The 19293-nt window shown below is 43.1% G+C and overlaps 1 long non-coding RNA gene across 1 annotated transcript in view; it reads left to right on the top strand.

Moving 5' to 3' along the window:
* The first annotated feature begins 11002 nt into the window (after positions 1-11002).
* Positions 11003-19293, top strand: part of LOC105505554 — a 24813-nt gene continuing 16522 nt past the window's right edge. The window contains exons 1-2 of the long non-coding RNA XR_001000766.1: positions 11003-11069; positions 11452-11526. This is a non-coding gene — a long non-coding RNA (uncharacterized LOC105505554). The remainder of the gene's footprint in view (positions 11070-11451; positions 11527-19293) is intronic.

Raw genomic sequence — 19293 nt, 5'->3', positions numbered from 1 at the left:
AAGTCCCTGCCACTTATCAAGCTTCCAGAACACCCACTCCTTTAGCACAGCACAACCTGCTGCCCCCATTTAGCTTCACAGGTATTTTGCCACTTGCCAGGAACGTTCAATTTGAAAAGAAAAGAAAAAACCAGTAGTAGACAAATGTTTGACTCTGTCTCTGTGAGTACCCTGTAATGTAATGCTAAATTCAGCTCGATTTGGTTTCTGTGGCAACCCAAGGAACCAGCTCTCCACAGCTTATATCATCACTCTTTGTCAGATTTCTAAATACAGGGTGCCTGGAACACAGTCATTATCCCAAATGTCTGAGCTCTAATATTCTCAGAAGCCCCTGATCCTGAGCTTCATCCACAGGTACAAGGATGCAGTATGGGAGCGTCTTAATAAAGTCTTTGCCCAACACAGGAAATGTAGAAAAGACAGGATTCGGGAGCCTTCATTCCTAGAAATCTCTTGAAATGGGGCAGATCGTCTTTGGTCCAATAAGACTTATGAAAAGAACTTCATAGAGACAAAAAGAAGCCTTGGACCTGATGCAGTCATTGCCAACCCATGACAGCTTGGGCAGTGAACATGTCCGCAGGGATGGGCCCCGTGTAGCAGTCATGAGCCCTCAAAAGCAAATTTGGGTCGGGCACAGTGGCTCACACCTGTAATTCCAACACTTTGGGAGGCCGAGGCAGGCAGAGAGCTTGAAGCCAGGAGTTCAAAACCAGCCTGGCTAACATGGTGAAACGCCATCTCTACTAAAAATACAAAAAAAAAAAAACTTAGCCAGGCGTGGTGGCACGTGCCTATAATCTCAGCTACTTGGGAGGCTGAGGCAGGAGAATCACTTGAACCCAGGAGGCAGAGGCTGCAGTGAGCCAAGATCACACCACTGCACTCCAGTTTTAGTGACAGAGCAAGACCCTGTCTCAAAAAAAAAAAAAGCAAATTTGTCTTCTTCCCCTTTTTGCAGGTAGCATGCATGGGACTTGGGAGATGTGATTTAAATCCTGGCTCCAGCATTGACTTAGATGCTTGAGGTGCTTACTTGTCTCTGAGCCCAGAAATGTGAAACCATCCTGGAAAACCTTCAGCCACCCATGGCCAAGGCCCCAGGACTGCAGTTAACGATTCAGTGTTGTCTGATAGGTGTTAGTCCCTCCCCATTCAGTGCTGAGTTCCTTCCTATTGGTTTAGAACCCTAGAACAGTTTCCTTAGAAGTCTTTGGAGCAGTGACTTCCAGATTTCCTTTGACCACAACCCGCAATACGAAATGCAAGTAACATCGTCACCTAGTACTTTGATCTACCCACATTCCTGATGAATTCCTCCAATTCGTTCTGCACACTCACTCTATCCAGAGTGGTCCTTTCAAAACACACATTTTCACTACATAAACCTTCCTGGTGACTTCCCATTGCTCTCAGGATAAAAGCAAAACCCCATTAACTTGGCTCTGAAAGCCCAGACCACAGGCTCCAATTGCCTCTCCAGCCTCATCTGTGCTCAGCCCTCACACTCTCCAGCCTCCCTCCCACCCCACGCTGTGTACAGGCTTCACCCTGTGCCTGAAGTGCTCCTCCACCCACAGCTCCTCCATCCACCCCTCCACCTAACCTGGTTAACTCCTACTCATCCTTCAGATCTCAGCTTGGCCATCCTTTCATCCTTGATTTCCCCAGCCAGGTGAAATCTTTTGGTGATGAGCACTTTATGTTTCTCCCTTAACACATACTTGTCACAATTGTAATTTTACATTTGCTGATATATTTGATCTCTCCCACTGAACTTTATGCTCTGAAGAGCAGGAGTACACTCTGATTTTACCCAGAATTTTATTCCAATGCTTACTGCAGTATTTGTCATCAAGTAAAAGTTCAGTAAATATTTGTCACATGATTGAATGAATAAATGAATTTCAAGTGACAGCTCCTAACAAATGGTAATACTTTCAGAGAATACTCTGTTGAAAAGACTTCTTTTTTTTTTTTTTTTTTTTTTGAGACAGAGTCTCACCCTGTTGCCCAGGCTGGAGTGCAATGGCATGATCTCGGCTCACTGCAACCTCCGCCTCCCGGGTTCAAATGATTCTCCTGCCTCAGCCTCTTGAGTAGCCGGGATTACAGGCACACGCCACCATGCCCAGATTTTTTGTTGTTGTTTTTGGTAGAGACAGGGTTTTACCATGTTGGCCAGGCTGGTCTCAAACTCCTGACCTTGTGATCCACCCACCTTGGCCTCCCAAAGTGCTGGGATTAATACCAAGGAGACTGGGCTTAGTTTCAGAGAGTGTCATAGTTGACTGGCATTGGCTACCACAGGCTCATGATTGCGAGTAGTGCCCCGAGTCCTGATTGTTCACCCTCCATATTCTGGAATCTGATTTTCCTGCAAAGACCCAGACCCTAAGCAGTTTCCTGAGGTTGGTTAATTGCTGGAATGGAAGCCCAAAGCCCATGCAAATCCTTATGAAATATTCTAAAACCCCTCTGACCCTTTCAGATTTCAAGTTCTGAAAGCAGAAGTATCCTCAGACTTGTGGTCACCAATCCTCCCTCCCAAGGAGATCAAAGCAAGAGAATCCAATCTTTATCAAATATGCTCCTGACATCTGCAGGAAGACTGAGGAGGCTACAGTTCTGCGGGACTAACCAAGGCAGGGCCAACCCAGACCCCTGATAGAAACGCCACCCCGAGTCAATGACAGGACCAGCCCAGTGACCCGGGTCCACAGCCTCCCTCCCGACCCTGCAGGCGCCCAGGGCTGAATTGGAGGTAACGGCCCCCATTTCCAGATTGACAGACCGTGTGTCTGCTGTGGCTACAGAATCAGACTTGTCCATTATTTTGCTTGGGATTGGTGAAAGGGGAACCGAGGGTTTGGGGGAAAATTCTGTTATTTCATGGCAGGATAGCATTTAGCTGGAGGGGTTTTTTTTCTTTCTTTTTTTTCATTCTGTTCTTACTGCTCTTCTCTGCCACCCCAGTTGGCTCAGTCTTTGGGCTTCTGTGCAGCCCTGCCGATGCCAGACAAGTGGAATGAGAAGATGGCCTGCTAGGAATGATGCTGCAGCGCAGTAGCCAAGTGCTATGTGGACCCTCCAGGCCGCCCACGCTGCTCTGAGCATTGGCTGGCTTCAACCCGCAGGGCCTCCCTCCCTCTGCGGGGCCTGAGGAGGTAATTCTCTCAGCCGCTCTCCTCAGCTGGGGCTCTCCTGGCAGCCAACAGCTTCCTGAGAGCAGTTTCATGGCTTCAGCAGACAACAGTCAGGCCTTTCTCTCGTACCCTGCCAAGAATGTAGTTTGGAGTCTATTTTCAGTAAGAATTTAACAAGCTACACTTTAAGAAAAAAAAAAACTACCCATCACCCATCACAGTGCTATGTGTCAAATGGTCAAATGTTACCTGGCATGGATGCAGCATTTTATAGAGCTCTCTCACTCTAGGACTTTATCTTATTCCCTCAAAACCCTGGGAAGGAGATGGTAAAACTAACCCAGTTTTCAGGCCTGGATGGTTCAGTGACTAGCCAGGAAAGGGAAGAATTAGAACAAGGACCCGGCACTAAAGTGCTCCCCTTTTCCGTTCACCATCTGTCTCACCTGGCTGCAATAGTCCTTCCCTGAGGAAAGTACTTCATTCTGAGGACCCAGGAGAGGTAACCCTGCCAGGCAGCCTCTGCCCCTCAGAGCCAAGGAAGTGACCCGGAGCTGGCTGTGGTGGGGAAAGAGGGTTTGCACTTTGCAGAGAGGAGCAGACTGTCAGGGGTGCTTTCAACTCAGCCTTCGTAACTCCCTCCCTCTGCCTGTAATGCTATAATCAGCCACTTGCTATATTTCTACCAGGGTTGGGTGTCCTCACTCCAAAGTAATATCTGAAAGTTCTTAGGAGAAATGCTGCCTACTCAGCAGTTCTTAGGGATGTGCTGCCTAGTTCTGTGAGAGGCAGCACATCATAATCAAAGGAACATCGAGTTTTAAGGTCAGAAAGACCTAGGTTTAAATCTTGTCCCTTCCCGTGTGACACTGGGTTGCCTCCCAGTGCATACAGCCCTGCACCTCTAAACTGTGGTTAATATTACTTATCCTTGTCAGGTTACAATAAAGATGAACGAAGTACAGTGACTAGTACAAGGTCTGACCCACCCACCCACACACACACACACACACACACACAAACCCTTAAAGAAATACTAGCTCTTATTTGTTTTTATCAGTCCTCAATCTGTTTAATTCAGCATGAGATGCTTCAGCCCTAGGAACACTGCCATCTTTTGCTGCATTAAGAGAGGTACAAAATTTCTCTGCCAGAATGTCATAGTCCCTCTTGTACTCTGCAATGTACACCATGTCTGGGGTTGTATGTCTGTTTCTGAGTTTCAGAGCTTCTAGTCTATCAAATGTCAGAGTTCCTCTCCCATCCAGATTAGAAAGCCTTCAGGGCAGAAATCTTCTTCTAAATAGCTATGTATACTTACTTCACTGTCCCTAGCACAGTGCAGGGCACAGGGTGGGCATTTTATAAATAGCTGGTATTGTCTGGTCAGGGATTCCTATGGGGATGGCTCTGTTCCCTCTCTGGTGAAGGCTGTGAAGCATTCTCAGCTGGTCAGTTTTCACCTGGGTCCAGTAACATTAGGCATATTGCTGGTGCCATCTTAGATGGGATAACCATTAATTATGAAATCACACAAATTCCACAGGTGCCAGGTCTAAAACATGGCCCCAAGGGATGAGGACTAACATTTACTGAGAATCTTCTATAGGTCAGAAACACCAAAAGTATTGTTTATTACCAGTTAGCCTTCGTAGCTGTCTTAGGAGATATCCCAATGTTCCAGACAAGGAAATTGAGGCCTACCGGGGTTAAGCAGCTAGTCCAAGATCATACATCTAAGAGGCAAAGCCAGCATTCAAACTGAGTCGATCTCATTTAAAAAAAAAAAATGCTTTTCCAACCTCATACTGCCTCCCGCGAGTTCAAAAGGCATGAGACCTCAACTCTACTGCAAGAAAATACAGAGAGTTGAGTTCACACCAGTTCTCTGAGCCCCTGAGGGATGCCCAGAGACTTCGGGGAGCAGATGAGTGGAAGTGCCTGTTCCCAGGGAAAGGATCCTTCAGTGCTGCCTCCTGCCCTTTTCTCCCCTCTGCAAAGCCACACTGTGCTCCAGGGACACTTGGCTGCAGTGCCCTCACTCTTCACTTGCAGAGAACCATTTGTCTCTGGCAGATCTTGGCTGTCCAGCTCCCCCCACTGCAGGCTGAAATGATTCATTCCTCAAGAAGGTGCCCAGCTTGTGCCTTGGGACCTGTCAGCAAGAAGGATTCCAGTGGGGCTGCCTCGTACTGTTTGTTTGCTGAGTTGGTTCCCTGCAATTCATTCTTACGCTCATTGCCTTTTCCATAGTGTCCCTCCCTCTTCACTTTTCATTTTTCTGATATGGTACAGCAATGTATTTGGCCTCTCTTGCATTCCAAAAATAATTCTGGACTAGGGCTTTTTTCTTTGCAATTGCAGAGCTGCCTGGGCTCACAGTGTTCTATCCGTAGAACATAACCCTCTGTTTACTAAGTAAGATATGGCTGGAAATGTTTTTCTGGGTAAGTTGTCCCAAAGGGTTAATATCCTGAGGAGGCAACAGAATAAGCATTTGCTGAAGGGATTATTTCTAAAAAAAAAAAAAAACTTTAGACGTAGATGATGGGGGGGAGAGGTGATCGATTGATAGATGATGTCCTTACAGATCATCTAAGCCAATCTGGAGCAGAATATAAAATGCCTCTCACAATCTTTAAAAGGTGATCAACTAGGCCAGGCGTGGTGGCTCACGCCTGTAATCCCAGCGCTTTGGGAGGCCGAGGTGGGTGGATCGTGAGATCAGGAAATCGAGACCATCCTGGCCAACATGGTGAAACCCTGTCTCTACTAAAAATACAAAAATTAGCTGGGTATGGTGGCGCATGCCTGTAATCCCAGCTACTTGGATGGCTGAGGCAGCAGAATGGCGTGAACCCAGGAGGCGGAGCTTGCAGTGAGCCAAGATCGCGCCACTGCACTCCAGCCTGGCAACATAGTGAGACTCTGTCTCAAAAAAAAAAAAAAAGTGACCAACTAAGCTCCCTCCAAAAACAGATAGATGATAGATAGATAGATAGATAGATAGATAGATAGATAGATAGATAGATAGAGACAGACTCAATTTTGTGCCAAGCAGTATATAGGATTGAGTGCTATATGATGGTAAATAAAATAAATATAAGATGTATATGAATGATATAAATATATAGATGGTATAAGATGACAAAAGAATTAATTAATTAATTAATTTGGAGATAAAATATACCCAGATATAGTCCTCAGGATGAAATCTCCCTCCTGATTTTGCCAACACTTGGCTAACTTTCCAGAACTGCCACCCAGGGCAGCAGGCATTTCTCTTTCAGAAGCTTTGCTTCTAGAATGAGGAACTTCCTGCCCAGCTGCCTACCCAGTTCTCCATGAGAAAGCATACTCTACAGTGTCAGAGAGTCTCAGGACACACTACATGCACAGATTAAGCAAAAAGCACATCATTGCACATTCCACAGTGCCCCCTGGTACTAGATGACATATATATGGAGTTTCTGCAACTAGTTCCAATTCCCTAGTTTAAAGCAGATCTCTCTCATTCAGCATTTCTGCACATTCAAAAATAAACAAACAGAGACTTCCTCAAGGGAAGCCACCCTGTCTGCCATCAGCCACATCAGACTGAACCTTACCTGTCCCTTTGGCTTCCCTTCTCCTGGGATCCCAGTCCCCAGATCCAGTCCTGGAATGCTTCCTGCTCAAAAAATTGTTTTTTATCATTACACCTTCTAAAAATAATTATCGTATGGCCTGGCACTCACCCCAGTGTTCCTTTCCAGGACTTCCATTTCCATCCGCTTCCTGACCCTCCTCCCAGGTGTTTCTCAAGTCTGATTCCATTTCAAGGTCAGCACTAGCCGGACCTTAGTGGACTGAAAACCCAATCACAGTGTTACTATCCTAGCCCCACCCACCGGCCAATACATGCACACCATCTGAGCACACTACTCTTGCCAGAAAAGATTCTGGCCTAGAGTCAGTTGAGAGGAAACAAGAATGATGTCTACTAGGAAATCAAGCTAGTGATTTAATTGTTTTATGGAATCATAGATTCTCAGACTTGAAAACAGCTTTAGAGGTCACCTAGACCAACCTTTAACCTAAGGCCAAATGCGAGTTGTCCCCTTCGATATTTGGAAGCTCCCCATTGTTCAAGACAAAATTATCAGTACCCTCCCAAATACATCTAAGGATGCCCAGAAGTGCTTATGTTGTCCAAGATGTCTCTTATGCCTCTTCCAGATACCACCTCTCTGCCCTTTATCCCTGACCAACTCATAACAGCTTCTCCTGGCTGCCCAAGCTGCTCATCCTCTGTAAATCCAAGCCTGGACACTGGCCTCTCCCTTCACTTCCTAAGACATTGCTAACTAAGGACTCTAGCATGTGACAAATTGTACCAGGGCCGAAAGACAACACATGGGGCAGAGGTTCTTCCTGATCATCTTTCTTCTGAGCATTAGCCTACTGCCTTGTACTCAGAACCTGGTCTGCTCTCCTGAATGGGATGTTCCTTCCAATATCCCCTCTGCTGGGGCCCAGACTCCTACCTTTAGTCTCTGCATTTGTCAGCAGAAGCCAAAATCAGTCACCAATTATCAGCTCAAATTAGGTTCACCTGTGAGTGACTAAGACCCCAAAATAACAGTAGCTTAACTAAGACCGTAGTTATTACTTCTTCCCATAAAAGTCTGGGTTGCTTGCCAGGCTAGTCCATGGTGTCAGGGACGAAGACTCCTTCCCTCTTGCTGACCAGTCCTGCAGAGCCCTTGTTAATGACTGGATGGGGCTCCAACCATCCCAGCCAAATCCAATAATTGAAATGGGGATGGGGGGAGAAGGATCAGAGAGCATGCAGAAACAGTCCCATTGCATCCTGTTAGCCAAAACTTGATACCTAGAGACCCCTTGATATAAGGAGGCTGGAAAAAAATGTAGTCTTTATCCAGAGTAAACATGTACCTAGCTAAAACCTTTAGTTATTTCCATAACTAAAGAAGAGGAAGAGAGGAAATATTGGGGATAGGGGAGAAACATTAACTGTATTTACTGAGTAAATATGTCTGTTGATTCCAATTCATTGTTGACTTTCCGCTTTCCTTTCTATGTCCTTTCCTCACAGCTGCCATCTTTTTTTTTCAGTCCCATTGTTCCTGTTCTCATTCTTGTTCATGGATTCTCACCTAGGATTTTGCCACAGCCCCCCAACAGGCCTCTCTGCCCCACAACTCACTCCTCTGCTTCTCCTCTTGGTGACCTTGCTAAGCAGAGCTGTTACCTTGGACCTCTCCAGGCCAAACTCCTTCAATAACTCTCCACTACCTGCAAAATGAAGACCAACTGCACAGCCAGACATTCGCTACTCCAAACTGGCTGTAGGGTTGGGCTTTATTTTGCAAGTGGTGGGAATTCATCAAAGGTATGTGGACTAGAGAGGTCCAAGGTAACAGCTCTGCTCAGCAAACATAACCAAACAGACCTTGTGTTTGCCTTTGGCTTCCCCACTTCACCCTCCATCTCTGTCTGTCAAACTCCCACCACGTTTCAAGATCCAACTTCATTGTCATGTGCTCTATGGGCATTTTCCAGTTCCAGCCTTTGTCCTAGCTCTGCCAGTCTCACCCTTAAATACATACACACACACACTCTATCACCTCCCTCACCTTCTCTGCTTTTGTGTTACTGTTTCATTTCATTTTGTTTCCTCTATATTGTAGAGATGATGACTTTGTGCCTGTGAATCCATCTATCCCCAGCACTCTGGTAACATGGACCATACCTTGTTCATCTGTCTCCCACCCAGGGACTTGACAAAGTGCTCAGTTGACATTCATTAAACTGATCATCGGCACCAAGAAAGTACAAACAGATGAGTAAAAATCTGGAAACAGCCTTTCTCAGCAACCATTCCAGAATTACAAACTTTCTCTAGCATGACCACAGGATCTAAATGCAGTTCCAGTGGAATTAAATGTATGGGTTGTTTTCTGTCTATAGCATGACTCCTTCCTGGCTGAGAACTTTCTGGAACCCAAATTGCTAGTGCAGCTGGAATCAGGATGTCTGACAAGAGGCAGCTGTCACTTCACTTTTTGCAAAATATTTCCACAAAAATTGCCCCAAAATGCAAAAATCTTTCATTAGGAAGAGCTGATTCATGGAATTTATAATAGGAATCCTGTATGGCTGCATAATTCGGTTGAGGAAAATAGAAAAGAATGAACAAGTATTGGTCTCTCCAAGCCATTCCTTTTGAAGCCAAGTCAGGGCACAGAGCACTATAGACACTACATGACCAGCCTGGTTGAAGGGAAAGTTGGAGATAAACTTTCCCACACAGAAACCCTTCTCGGTCCTGAGTCTCTATAAAAATGTACAACTCTTGCATATACATAGAGACTTCTCTTCCCCAGGCAGAGGAGTCAATGTGGAAGCCAAAGTCAAAGCACACTAGCCCTTCAGAGACCAAAAACCCTGTGACACTCTCAGAATACCTGCATCCTGACAGATATTCAGCAAAATATTTGTGACAGTGTCACCATAACCTCTTTGGAACCCAGGGCTACAGGTCCCATCCTTCCTGCCTTCCTACGTACATCTCATATGGAATCTCTCTCTCTCTAGTACATTCAACCTCCTTCTAACAATTGGTTTCCTCCCGTTAATTTTTTTTAATAGAGATGAGGTCTTGCTCTGTTGCCCAGACTGGTCTCAAACTCCCAGCCTCAAGCAATCCTCCTGCTTCTCCTTCCCAAAGTACTGGCATTATAGGCATAAGCCACTGAGCCCGGCCCCTCCAGTTGACTTTTAATGCCTAAACTTTTCACTTGAGAAAAATTAGCTTCCCTCAGGCTTCCTTTTGCTGGCTTCTCCCCCTTTCCCTGTCCTTTACTTGTTAAGATTCCTCAGGGTCAATCATTGGAACTCAATGATTCTCCCTCTACATTATCCCTGGAAATTTTCACCCATACCTACAGCTTCCATAACCACCAATTCCCACATGACCCACAGTTTTCTGTGTTGAACCCATATGCCTCCCAGCCCCATGCCCATCAGCCCAGCTGCCTACTTATCATCTCTGTTAGATATCTCAAAGGCATCTCAAATTAACCAGGTCCAGAACCAAATTCTCATTTCCATCTCCCAATCCTCCAGACAAAGAAACAATTAAAAAAGACAAGACTCTTCTAGTGTTTCCTAACTTCCTGAATGATACCAACCAGGTGGATAAGCAGAAACCAGAACCCATCATGGACATCATCTTTTCCATGCTATTTCCCATAGCCAAACTAGCACCAGATCATATTAATTTACCTGCTGAATACCTTTCAGATCCTTCAGCTCTTCATGTGTTTCCCATCACAGGCCTTTCACGTGATGTTCCATGGCCTAGAAAGCTCCTCCTTACCTCTCCTGGCTACCTGGTCAATGATCAGGTCAATGATAACAGACTACAGAAGCTTTTGATAATAAAGGCAAAGAAACCAGAACACCACTCCCGCACTGATAAATGACTGTGGAGATCTATATTCCTGAAATCATGCTGAAAAGACGCTATTTTCTTTAGGAAAATGTTTCCCAGTCCTTAATCAATTCACTGAAAACCAATTCCCAGAGAGGTAATTCCAGACTCACTTTTAGGCAAGTTGACTTGCTTCCATGTTTCTCCAAGTGTGATCCTGATCCCTGGATCACCTATGTTAGAGTGTTTATTAGAAACACAAGGTATCCCAGACCTAGCAACCCAGGAATCTGAATCTTAACTATCCCCAGGTGATTCAGATGCAAGCTAAAATTTGAAATCAAGACTGCGGTTCTAGAGAGTAGACTACCATGCTTTGCAACTATCTTGAGCCAGCCTTCATTTGTCTCCTAGCAACCCTTGAGCAATGACAAGTACCTGCCAAACACTATTGTCAAAACCTCTCTCTTGGGAAAACAAAAGTATTTTGCTTTCTAAATTCTATAGGAATAAATCTGCTTTAGAAAAGGATGATTTGGCCACCAAGGAAGTTGGGAGAGAGTTTTCTCTTTAGAGCTGAGCTGAGGGTGCTTATAAGACCCTCTGGCCAGTGGGATAGATCCAGGACTGACCTTGGGAAGTAAGGCCAGCAGGAGGCAGAGCTTTGCAAGGTTTTGGTATCTGGGAGTTAGAGAGAGGCTTCAGCCATGGATAGCCTTGTGACCTTGAGCTGCAGTACCTCCATATGGACGAAGAGGGTTAGGAGATGGACAGGGATCAGGGGAGAACTGCTTTGCTTGAAATATGACAGAAAACCCCTATCCTATGATAAGTCTCTTGTCTCCTGTATTTATTTCACTTTAGGTCATGACATTTTGAGCACAATTGTGTGTGGGATGCATTCATCAATAGAGTTGGAAGCACCAAACACCATAGGAGGTAAAGTATCATCATCATCATCATCATAATAAAGATAGATGATAGATAGATAGATACACAGATAGATAGATAGATACTTTTTGTGTGTGGTTACTATATACCCAGAACTCTGTGTTCACTTGCTATAATCTCTTCATCATCTATGGAAAGTGGACAAAAGTATTAGCACAGCATAGAAGAAAAAAACAAAACTAAAGTATGAAATGTATAGTAATTCCCAAGGTCATGCAGCTAGAAGAGTGGAGCTGGGATCTGGACCCAGATCTGTGCCTTTCCACTGAGCCATGATAGGTGGTGAGTTAAACCTATGTGGGGTATTGATGAGTTCATTCCATCCTCATGCAAAGCCACCTCCTCCATTGGGATCCCCCAATTTTAGTTTCCCTTCCTACTTCCACTTTATTTTCTTCTTCTGTAAATTTGATTATTTTAGATTCCCCATGTAAATGAGTTTTTCATCCCGTTTGCCTCCCCCCAAACCCACTGTCACTAATCGTCTTCCTATCATTCCAGCACCTGTGAATGCACGCTGAGATGTACCAAAAGGAAGACCACGACTTCAAGTCTTCAACCAGTTCCTGAAAACATATGAGTGATTTGCTGCAGTGAACAATTTATCTTTCCAAGTTTGCATATTAAGTTAGCTTAAAGTATGTTCCTAGCCTGACTTACAGAGGAATTTCAGATCTGCTGACTAGTAAACAACAGAACAAGGTTGGCCCCCTTAGTGAGCAGCGATGAGATAAAATACAGTTCCCTGATGAGAGGCTCATATCAGCATCTTACTTGAATAAATCAACTTTGAAAGACATTTGGAAATCACTGAAAATTTTCAATATAGACTAAGTGTCAGCTGATGTTGAGAAATTGGTATTAATTTTGTTAGACTAAAGTGGTACTGTAGTTATAGGGGGATATGTTCCTTTTTAAAGGCACATGTTAAATATTTCAAGTTAAAGTAAAGTTATGTCTGCAATTTACTTCAGATTCTTCAGAAAATAACTAAAAAGAAATTAAGTATATATGGTAAAATGTTAACAATTGTTAAATCTAGGTGTGTTCATCTTAAATTGTGTTCCTCTTACTATTCTCTTTCTACTTTTCAAAAAAATCAACATGTTCATAATAAGTGGGTTTTTTAGAGAGTTTTGCTACCAAGGCAAGAAAAAGTAATCTGATATTTATGTGCTACGTGCTTTACAAATCTTATATTATCTTATTTTGTTGTAACACAAGTAAAAATATTAATCCCATTTTATAAATGAGGATTACAAATCTCAAAAAGACTTATAACACAAAAGATGGAAGTTTAGACTTTAATCAAATGAATCTCAACCTTTGGCTATCAGGTCATCTCTAGATCTAGGGGGAAATCATTTCTGCATAAAGCCTGCCCTTTGCCAGGCTCCACTTATTTAATTTAATTTTGGTGAGACAGGAAGGCATTTTGTCTGTTTTTCCTCCTGAACTGTTATGTCTCTGAGTATGTTTCCCAGAATGTAACAGGAAGATTCTGATTATTTTCTCGTTTCAAAGCTAAAGAGGCCTTTACATAATCAAGAAGCTCTGAGACAAATTCTTTTGTATAGACTTTGAAGGACTTTTCTGTTGAATCAGATACCTTTTCGGCCACTAGAAAGGAAAGTGGCACAAAGATATCTAGTCATCACTCCAGACACTGAAATCATGAAGATCAAATATATTCAGACTTCCATCCTCAGCTATCATTTCTCGTGTGACAGTGTGCATGCTCTTCAGACAGTGAATGATGTAATGAGCACCATTAAAGTTGCAGTTTTCATTCTACATGGTCGACAACAACAGTTCTGCAGGCTAGAGACCAACAGGAAAGCCAGCCTCCCAGGCCCACCCCACCTCCCAGCCAACCCAAATACTGGCCAGTTCTAATAGTATCAACAATCATGAGATGTTAGGCCAGTTCCTCCAAAAATAAGGCAGGCAGATAAAAATCTAGGAACACTGAAAACGGGAGCCAGCACATGTTGACTCACATTAAAAAGTATACCATCATTAGCAACACAGGTAGGTAATATTAGGGCTAGAAAATTTTTCTACAAGATATCTTTCTCTGAAGTTGGGTTTTATTTTTAATTAAGTACATCTTTCGTCTGAGTTCTCATCAAGGCTGACATTGTAAAAGGGTGAGTAAGCAATTATCTGGGTGGGGTGATATCCAGGGTACTGAAAAGGATTTCAGGAAATACTTTCTTCATCCCCTAACTGATCTCTGAAATTCCTTTAAGGTGTGATTCCTTTGGCTTAAGGCTTGGGCCTCTGGAAAAATAAAACATAAAGCAGAAAAAAACTCCTGAAATGGTTGTCAGACATTCGTATTATAGCATGCTTAAGTTGCAGGTAGAACAGGTTTTAATGGAAGAGTTACAGCAAGAAGATATTGATACCTAACTGTGATGAGTGAGGAGGAAACGTAGGGGAAGGTAGAAGAACAATTAAGAATGCATCCACTTAACCTTTTCTCGAGTCTGCTCTAAGTCACACAGTACCCTTCATTCTTGCACCAAGAATAAACATCTTTCCATGTTTAATAAGGACCTGAGGCTTATGCTTTTACCTAAAGACACACAGTAAAAATAATATATATTTTTAAAATCTGTTTTCTCCACTAGCCCGGACCCCTTTGATACAGTAAGTATGATTTTATGATACTGAACTTTGTCTTGGGCTGAATTGTATCCCCCCAAAATTCCTATGTTGAAGTCCTAACCCCCAGTATATGAAGATAAAGTCTTTAAAGAGGTAACGAAGGTAGGCACTTTGGGAGGCCGAGGCAGGCAGATCACGAGGTTAGGGGTTCGAGACTAGCCTGACCAACATGGTGAAACCCCGTCTCTACTAAAAATACAAAAATTAGCCAGGCATGGCATCACGCACCTGCAATCCCAGCTACTCAGGAGGCCAACACAAGAGAATCACTTGAACCCAGCAGGAAGAGGTTGCAGTGAGCCAAGATGGTGCCACTGCACTGCAGCCTGGGTGACAGAGTGAGACTCTGTCTCAGAAAGAAAAAAAAAAAAAAAAAAGAGGTAACTAAGGTAAATGAAGTTATCAAGGCGGGCCCTCATGACTGATATCCTTACAAAAGCAGATTACGATGCAGATACACATAGAGGGAAGGCCATGTGAAGACATACCCATAGGTGGTGAAGATGGCCACCTATAAGCCAAGAAGAGAGGCCTCCAAGGAAACCACACCTGCCAATACCTTGATTCAGCTCTCTTTCAGCCTTCAGAATTATGAGAGAATACATTTCTGTTGTTTAAGCCACCTTATCTGTGGTACTTTATTTTGTGAACCCTAACAAACTAATAAAAACTCCAAAATGCATAATGCTCTTCACCTTGAAATGATGTTATTTTTAACTAAGAATAGTAGCATGTGTTTATTCACATGGGGCACTTAGTCTTGCCCCACTGTGTTGTGGTTCAAGAAGCTCTTCTGAGGCATTAGTCATCAGAATTTCTCAAAAGCTAATCAAATGAAATGCAAAGAAACCAAACAGACTAAAATCTTCAAAAGAATTTATCGCAGCCATTTGCCAATAGATTTTAGCCAATATGAACTGTTTCTCAGAAAAAAAAAAAAATTCAGGTATCATTCAAGAGTTTCCAGGCCAACTGGTCACCCAAGTTTCTTTTCATGCTGTTTTACTTCTGAAAACATCCAGGTCAGTCTTTCTTATCCACGTTTTGCATTTTGTGTCCTTTACATAATTTTCAGAAGCCAGCAAGAATTCCTATTGATGAGGTTTCTCATGCATTGCTTGTGAGAAGGTATTAGAATATGGTGCAGCTCCTTTGGAAAACAGACAAGCAGCTCCTCAAAGGTTTAAATGTAACGTCATCAGATGACCTAGATATTCCACTCCTAGGTATACAGCCAAGAGAAATGAAAGTGTATAGCCACACAAAAATTTGCATACAATTATTCATAGCAGCATCATTCATAAAAGCCAAAAGTGTGAACAACCCAAATGTCCATCAATTGATGAACTGTTAAACAAAATGTGGTCCTATCCATGCAATGGAATATGACTCAGCAATAGAAAGGAATGATGTTCTGATGCGTGCTGCAACATGGATGAACCCTGAAAATATTGTACCAAGCGAAAGAAGCCTGGTATAAAATGCCACATACAGTATGATTCCATGTCTGTAAAATGTCTAGAATAGATCAATCTATAGAGACAGAAAATAGATTCGTGGTTGCCAGGAATTGGGGGTGAGAGGGATTAGAGACTGGCTGCTAATGGGTAGAAGATCTCCTTTTGGAATGATGAAATGTTCCCAAATCAGTTGTGGTGGTGGTTGCACAACTCTTTGAATATGTTAAAATCTACTGAACTCTATGCTTTTAATGGGTGAAGTGTTACATGTATTATGTCTCCAAAATAAAGCATATTTACAAACGCTTTCTCATCTCCCATTTTCCTTTGGCTGTACTCTTCTTTCCAATCCCAACGTACACACCACAGGCTTCCCCTTTGACAGAAGTCATAAAAAGGGGAATTCAGGATAGGGATCAGAGTAGACAAATATTAAGGCCTTTTTCAAATCTCAAGAATTTAAAATGTCTGTTGGTTACCTACTGTATTAGTTTCCCATTGCTGTGATAATAAATCACCACAAATCTGGTGGCTTAAAACGACACAGATTTATTATTTCACAGTTATGGAGATCAGCAGTCTGAAATGGATTTCACAGGGCTAAAATCAAGGTGTCAGCAGGGCTATGTTCCTTCTGAAGGCTCTATGGAGAATCTGCTCCCTTTCCTTTTCCAGCTTCCAGATGCTGCCTGCATCCTTGACTCATGGTTCCTTCCTCCATCCTCAAATCTTTTTTTAACCCTTTTAAGGACCTAAGTAATTGCGTTGTGCCCACCCAGAGAATCCAGGATAATCTCCTCATCTCAAATATTTAATATAATCATATGTACAAAGCCCTTTTGCCCTGTGAGACAACCTGTTCACATGTTCCAGGGATTAGAACATGCACATCTTTCAGGAGTGTTACTCTGCCTACCACCCTACTATGTGCAGCTGGTGGCTGCAGCATTAGAAGGGGCAGTGGGCCTTAGTTCAGGGTCATGGAGCAGAGGGAAAGCAGGAGAGCTAAGTCCTCCCCACAGCAAATGCCTACAAAGACCACGGACCCATTTCAAGTCCACCCCAGGCACATGGACTGCACTCTCCATCTGTCACCTTATGGATATCAGCAAACAATCAACACAGATAGTTTCAATTTTTCATAAAAGGAGCAAAAACAATTCACAGATTTGGAGTGGCTTAATAAGGAATCTTCTGAACCTTTAGAAGAGGCAGCAGTGATCTCCAGGAACCAACATGGCCTCATGAAGATCAGAATCTGACAATGTCACCTCCCTTTTTGCTCTAGAAGGTGGATGTGATGATTAGGGAAATCTGGAAGTGCAGCATGTCTGACCTACTCCAAAGTTTCAAATGGACCACTAATAATATCCCAGGAGGCAGGATGGAGAAACACGGGCTGCAATGTTCAACCATTCTCTATATAAACAATTGGCTAAATCATCTTTGCTTCAAGAGTGTTGATAAGTAGATTTACTTCATCTTGTAAGTCCCTAATGTTGAGCCACAGGCCTGAGGTTTGACATTTTTATCAGTAGTTTCAATGAATATGTATCATGCTTATGCATAATGGCCAGAAAGGAGGTCATGAGCAGGATGTCTGGGTGTACATGTGCAATACAATTAGATTAGATCAAGGGGTGCATGTGGAGGGCAAATGAGCCTGGGAAGCTATGTTGGGGGCTGATCTTCACCGGGTGCAGTGACACGCCCAGAGCCATGCCTAGATTATCTGTGTGTCTCAGTCTGTCCTAGCTACTATAACAAAGTACCATAGAGTGGGTGGGTTACACAACAGACATTTATTTCTCACCATTCTGGAGGCTGGGAAGTCTGAGATCAGGGTGTCAACATGGTCAGGTTCTGGTGAGGGCCCTCTTCCTGGTTTGCAGATGGCTGCCTTCTCATTGTATCCTTACATGGCAAACAGTGGAAGAGAGAAGTAAGCTCCTTCATGCCTCTTCTTATAAGGGCACTAATTCCATCCATAAGAGCTCCACCCTCTTGGCCTAATGACCTCCAAGAGGCCTCATGTCCAAATACCATCGCATTGGAGGTTAGGATATCGACATATGAATTTGTAGGAGACAAAACATGCAGTTCATAGACTGTGATGCAATGACAAAACCAGAGACCGAAATGGGAAACATCCAAAATGACACAGCAGATTAGAGATGAGAGTAGAGATGCACCTGTGTGCCTGAAGATGCAAGAAAAGCATCAATAGAAAATGCCGTGGCGATGGAGGAAGAGCAGAGGCATGATGGAAGGGTGCACTCTCAGGGGAGCTAAGAAAGGACAGGATCAAAAATGTAGGGACAAGCCTTAATATCAGGTGAAAGGAATAATTTAGCAAAGTAGCATACAATCCCACAATAAAATTCCATACAGTCATTAAAACAAGGTTCTCAAAAAGTGGTTAGTAGCATGGAAAATGCTCTTTGTATATTAATTTTTAAGTGCCATTCAAATTAGTGTACAATAGAATCCCAATTTTATTATTCTAAAAAGTGTGCTTAGAAAAAAATCAGAAAGACCTCAAAACGTTAACAGCAACTGTCTCCAGTGCTGGGATTATAAGTGATATTATTTTCTTCTTTTACATCTCCACAATTTCCAAATTTTCTGCAATAAGTATGTATTACTTTTGAAATCAAAAAGATAATTCCAGAGTACAGGTGGAAGAGTTGGTACGTAGAAAGGAAGAAAACTATCTTTTTATCTCAGATGGAAGAGAAGAAAGAATAAACGTGCATAGAAACAAGTACTTGGAAGAAGAAAGGTAAGTAGCGTCAGTGAGGAAGCTCATGACAGACAAATGTCTCAGTCAAATCAAGAAGTCAATATTCCTTAGAAAGCATTTCTGCAAAGAGGCAATTTTCCCCTTGAGTAAAGAAGACACTTTTGATTTTTGTTCATTTTAGAATTTTAGCACCTTTTAAATGAGAAATGTCAGGAAGAAACATGGTGAAATTAATCTGCAGTCCAACTGTTCTCCAAACTTAACAAAAATCATTAGGAGCCATACGAGTCTCTGCAGGCACCTGCTAACTTTAGTAAAGCAAAGTAGGGCAGCCCTCTCCATTTACTGGCAATTATTCCTGGCTACCATCACATCAGCTGCCACTCATCTGCCATTCATTGACATTGCATTTGCCCTGCAAATTAAGTAATCAGCAATAAATAAGAGTCCATGGCCAACCAATGGCCAAAATTAGCCTCAGATCTCTCATCTGAAAAAGGAAGACATGCTTTCAACATCTGAGGGGAAGGTAGCAATATTCAAATGATTTGAGCATAGGAAATAGGACAGTGCTTCTCAGCTATGCCCAATGAATTCAACCGTCTATCTCTGACATCAGTAGGATGTTTCTGCTAGAGCTTAATGGTTTTCTTCTGTTCTCAATATCCTAACTTCCCATTAAAATGGTCTGTTAAGAGACCTGTGGATCCAATGCCCTCATTTTACAGATAAGAAAACTGAGCCGGGTGCGTGGCTCATGCCTGTAATCCCAGCACTTTAGGAGGCTGAGGCAGGTGGATCACGAGGTCAGGAGTTCAAGACCAGCCTGACCAACATGGTGAAACCCCGTCTCTACTAAAAATTCAAAATTTAGCCAGG

This window comes from Colobus angolensis, unplaced genomic scaffold (assembly GCF_000951035.1).
Source record: "Colobus angolensis palliatus isolate OR3802 unplaced genomic scaffold, Cang.pa_1.0 Scaffold126, whole genome shotgun sequence".
Taxonomy (NCBI): Eukaryota; Metazoa; Chordata; class Mammalia; order Primates; family Cercopithecidae; genus Colobus; species Colobus angolensis.
Note: the sequence above shows the minus strand (reverse complement) of the source record. Positions and strands in the feature narration are given on the sequence as shown.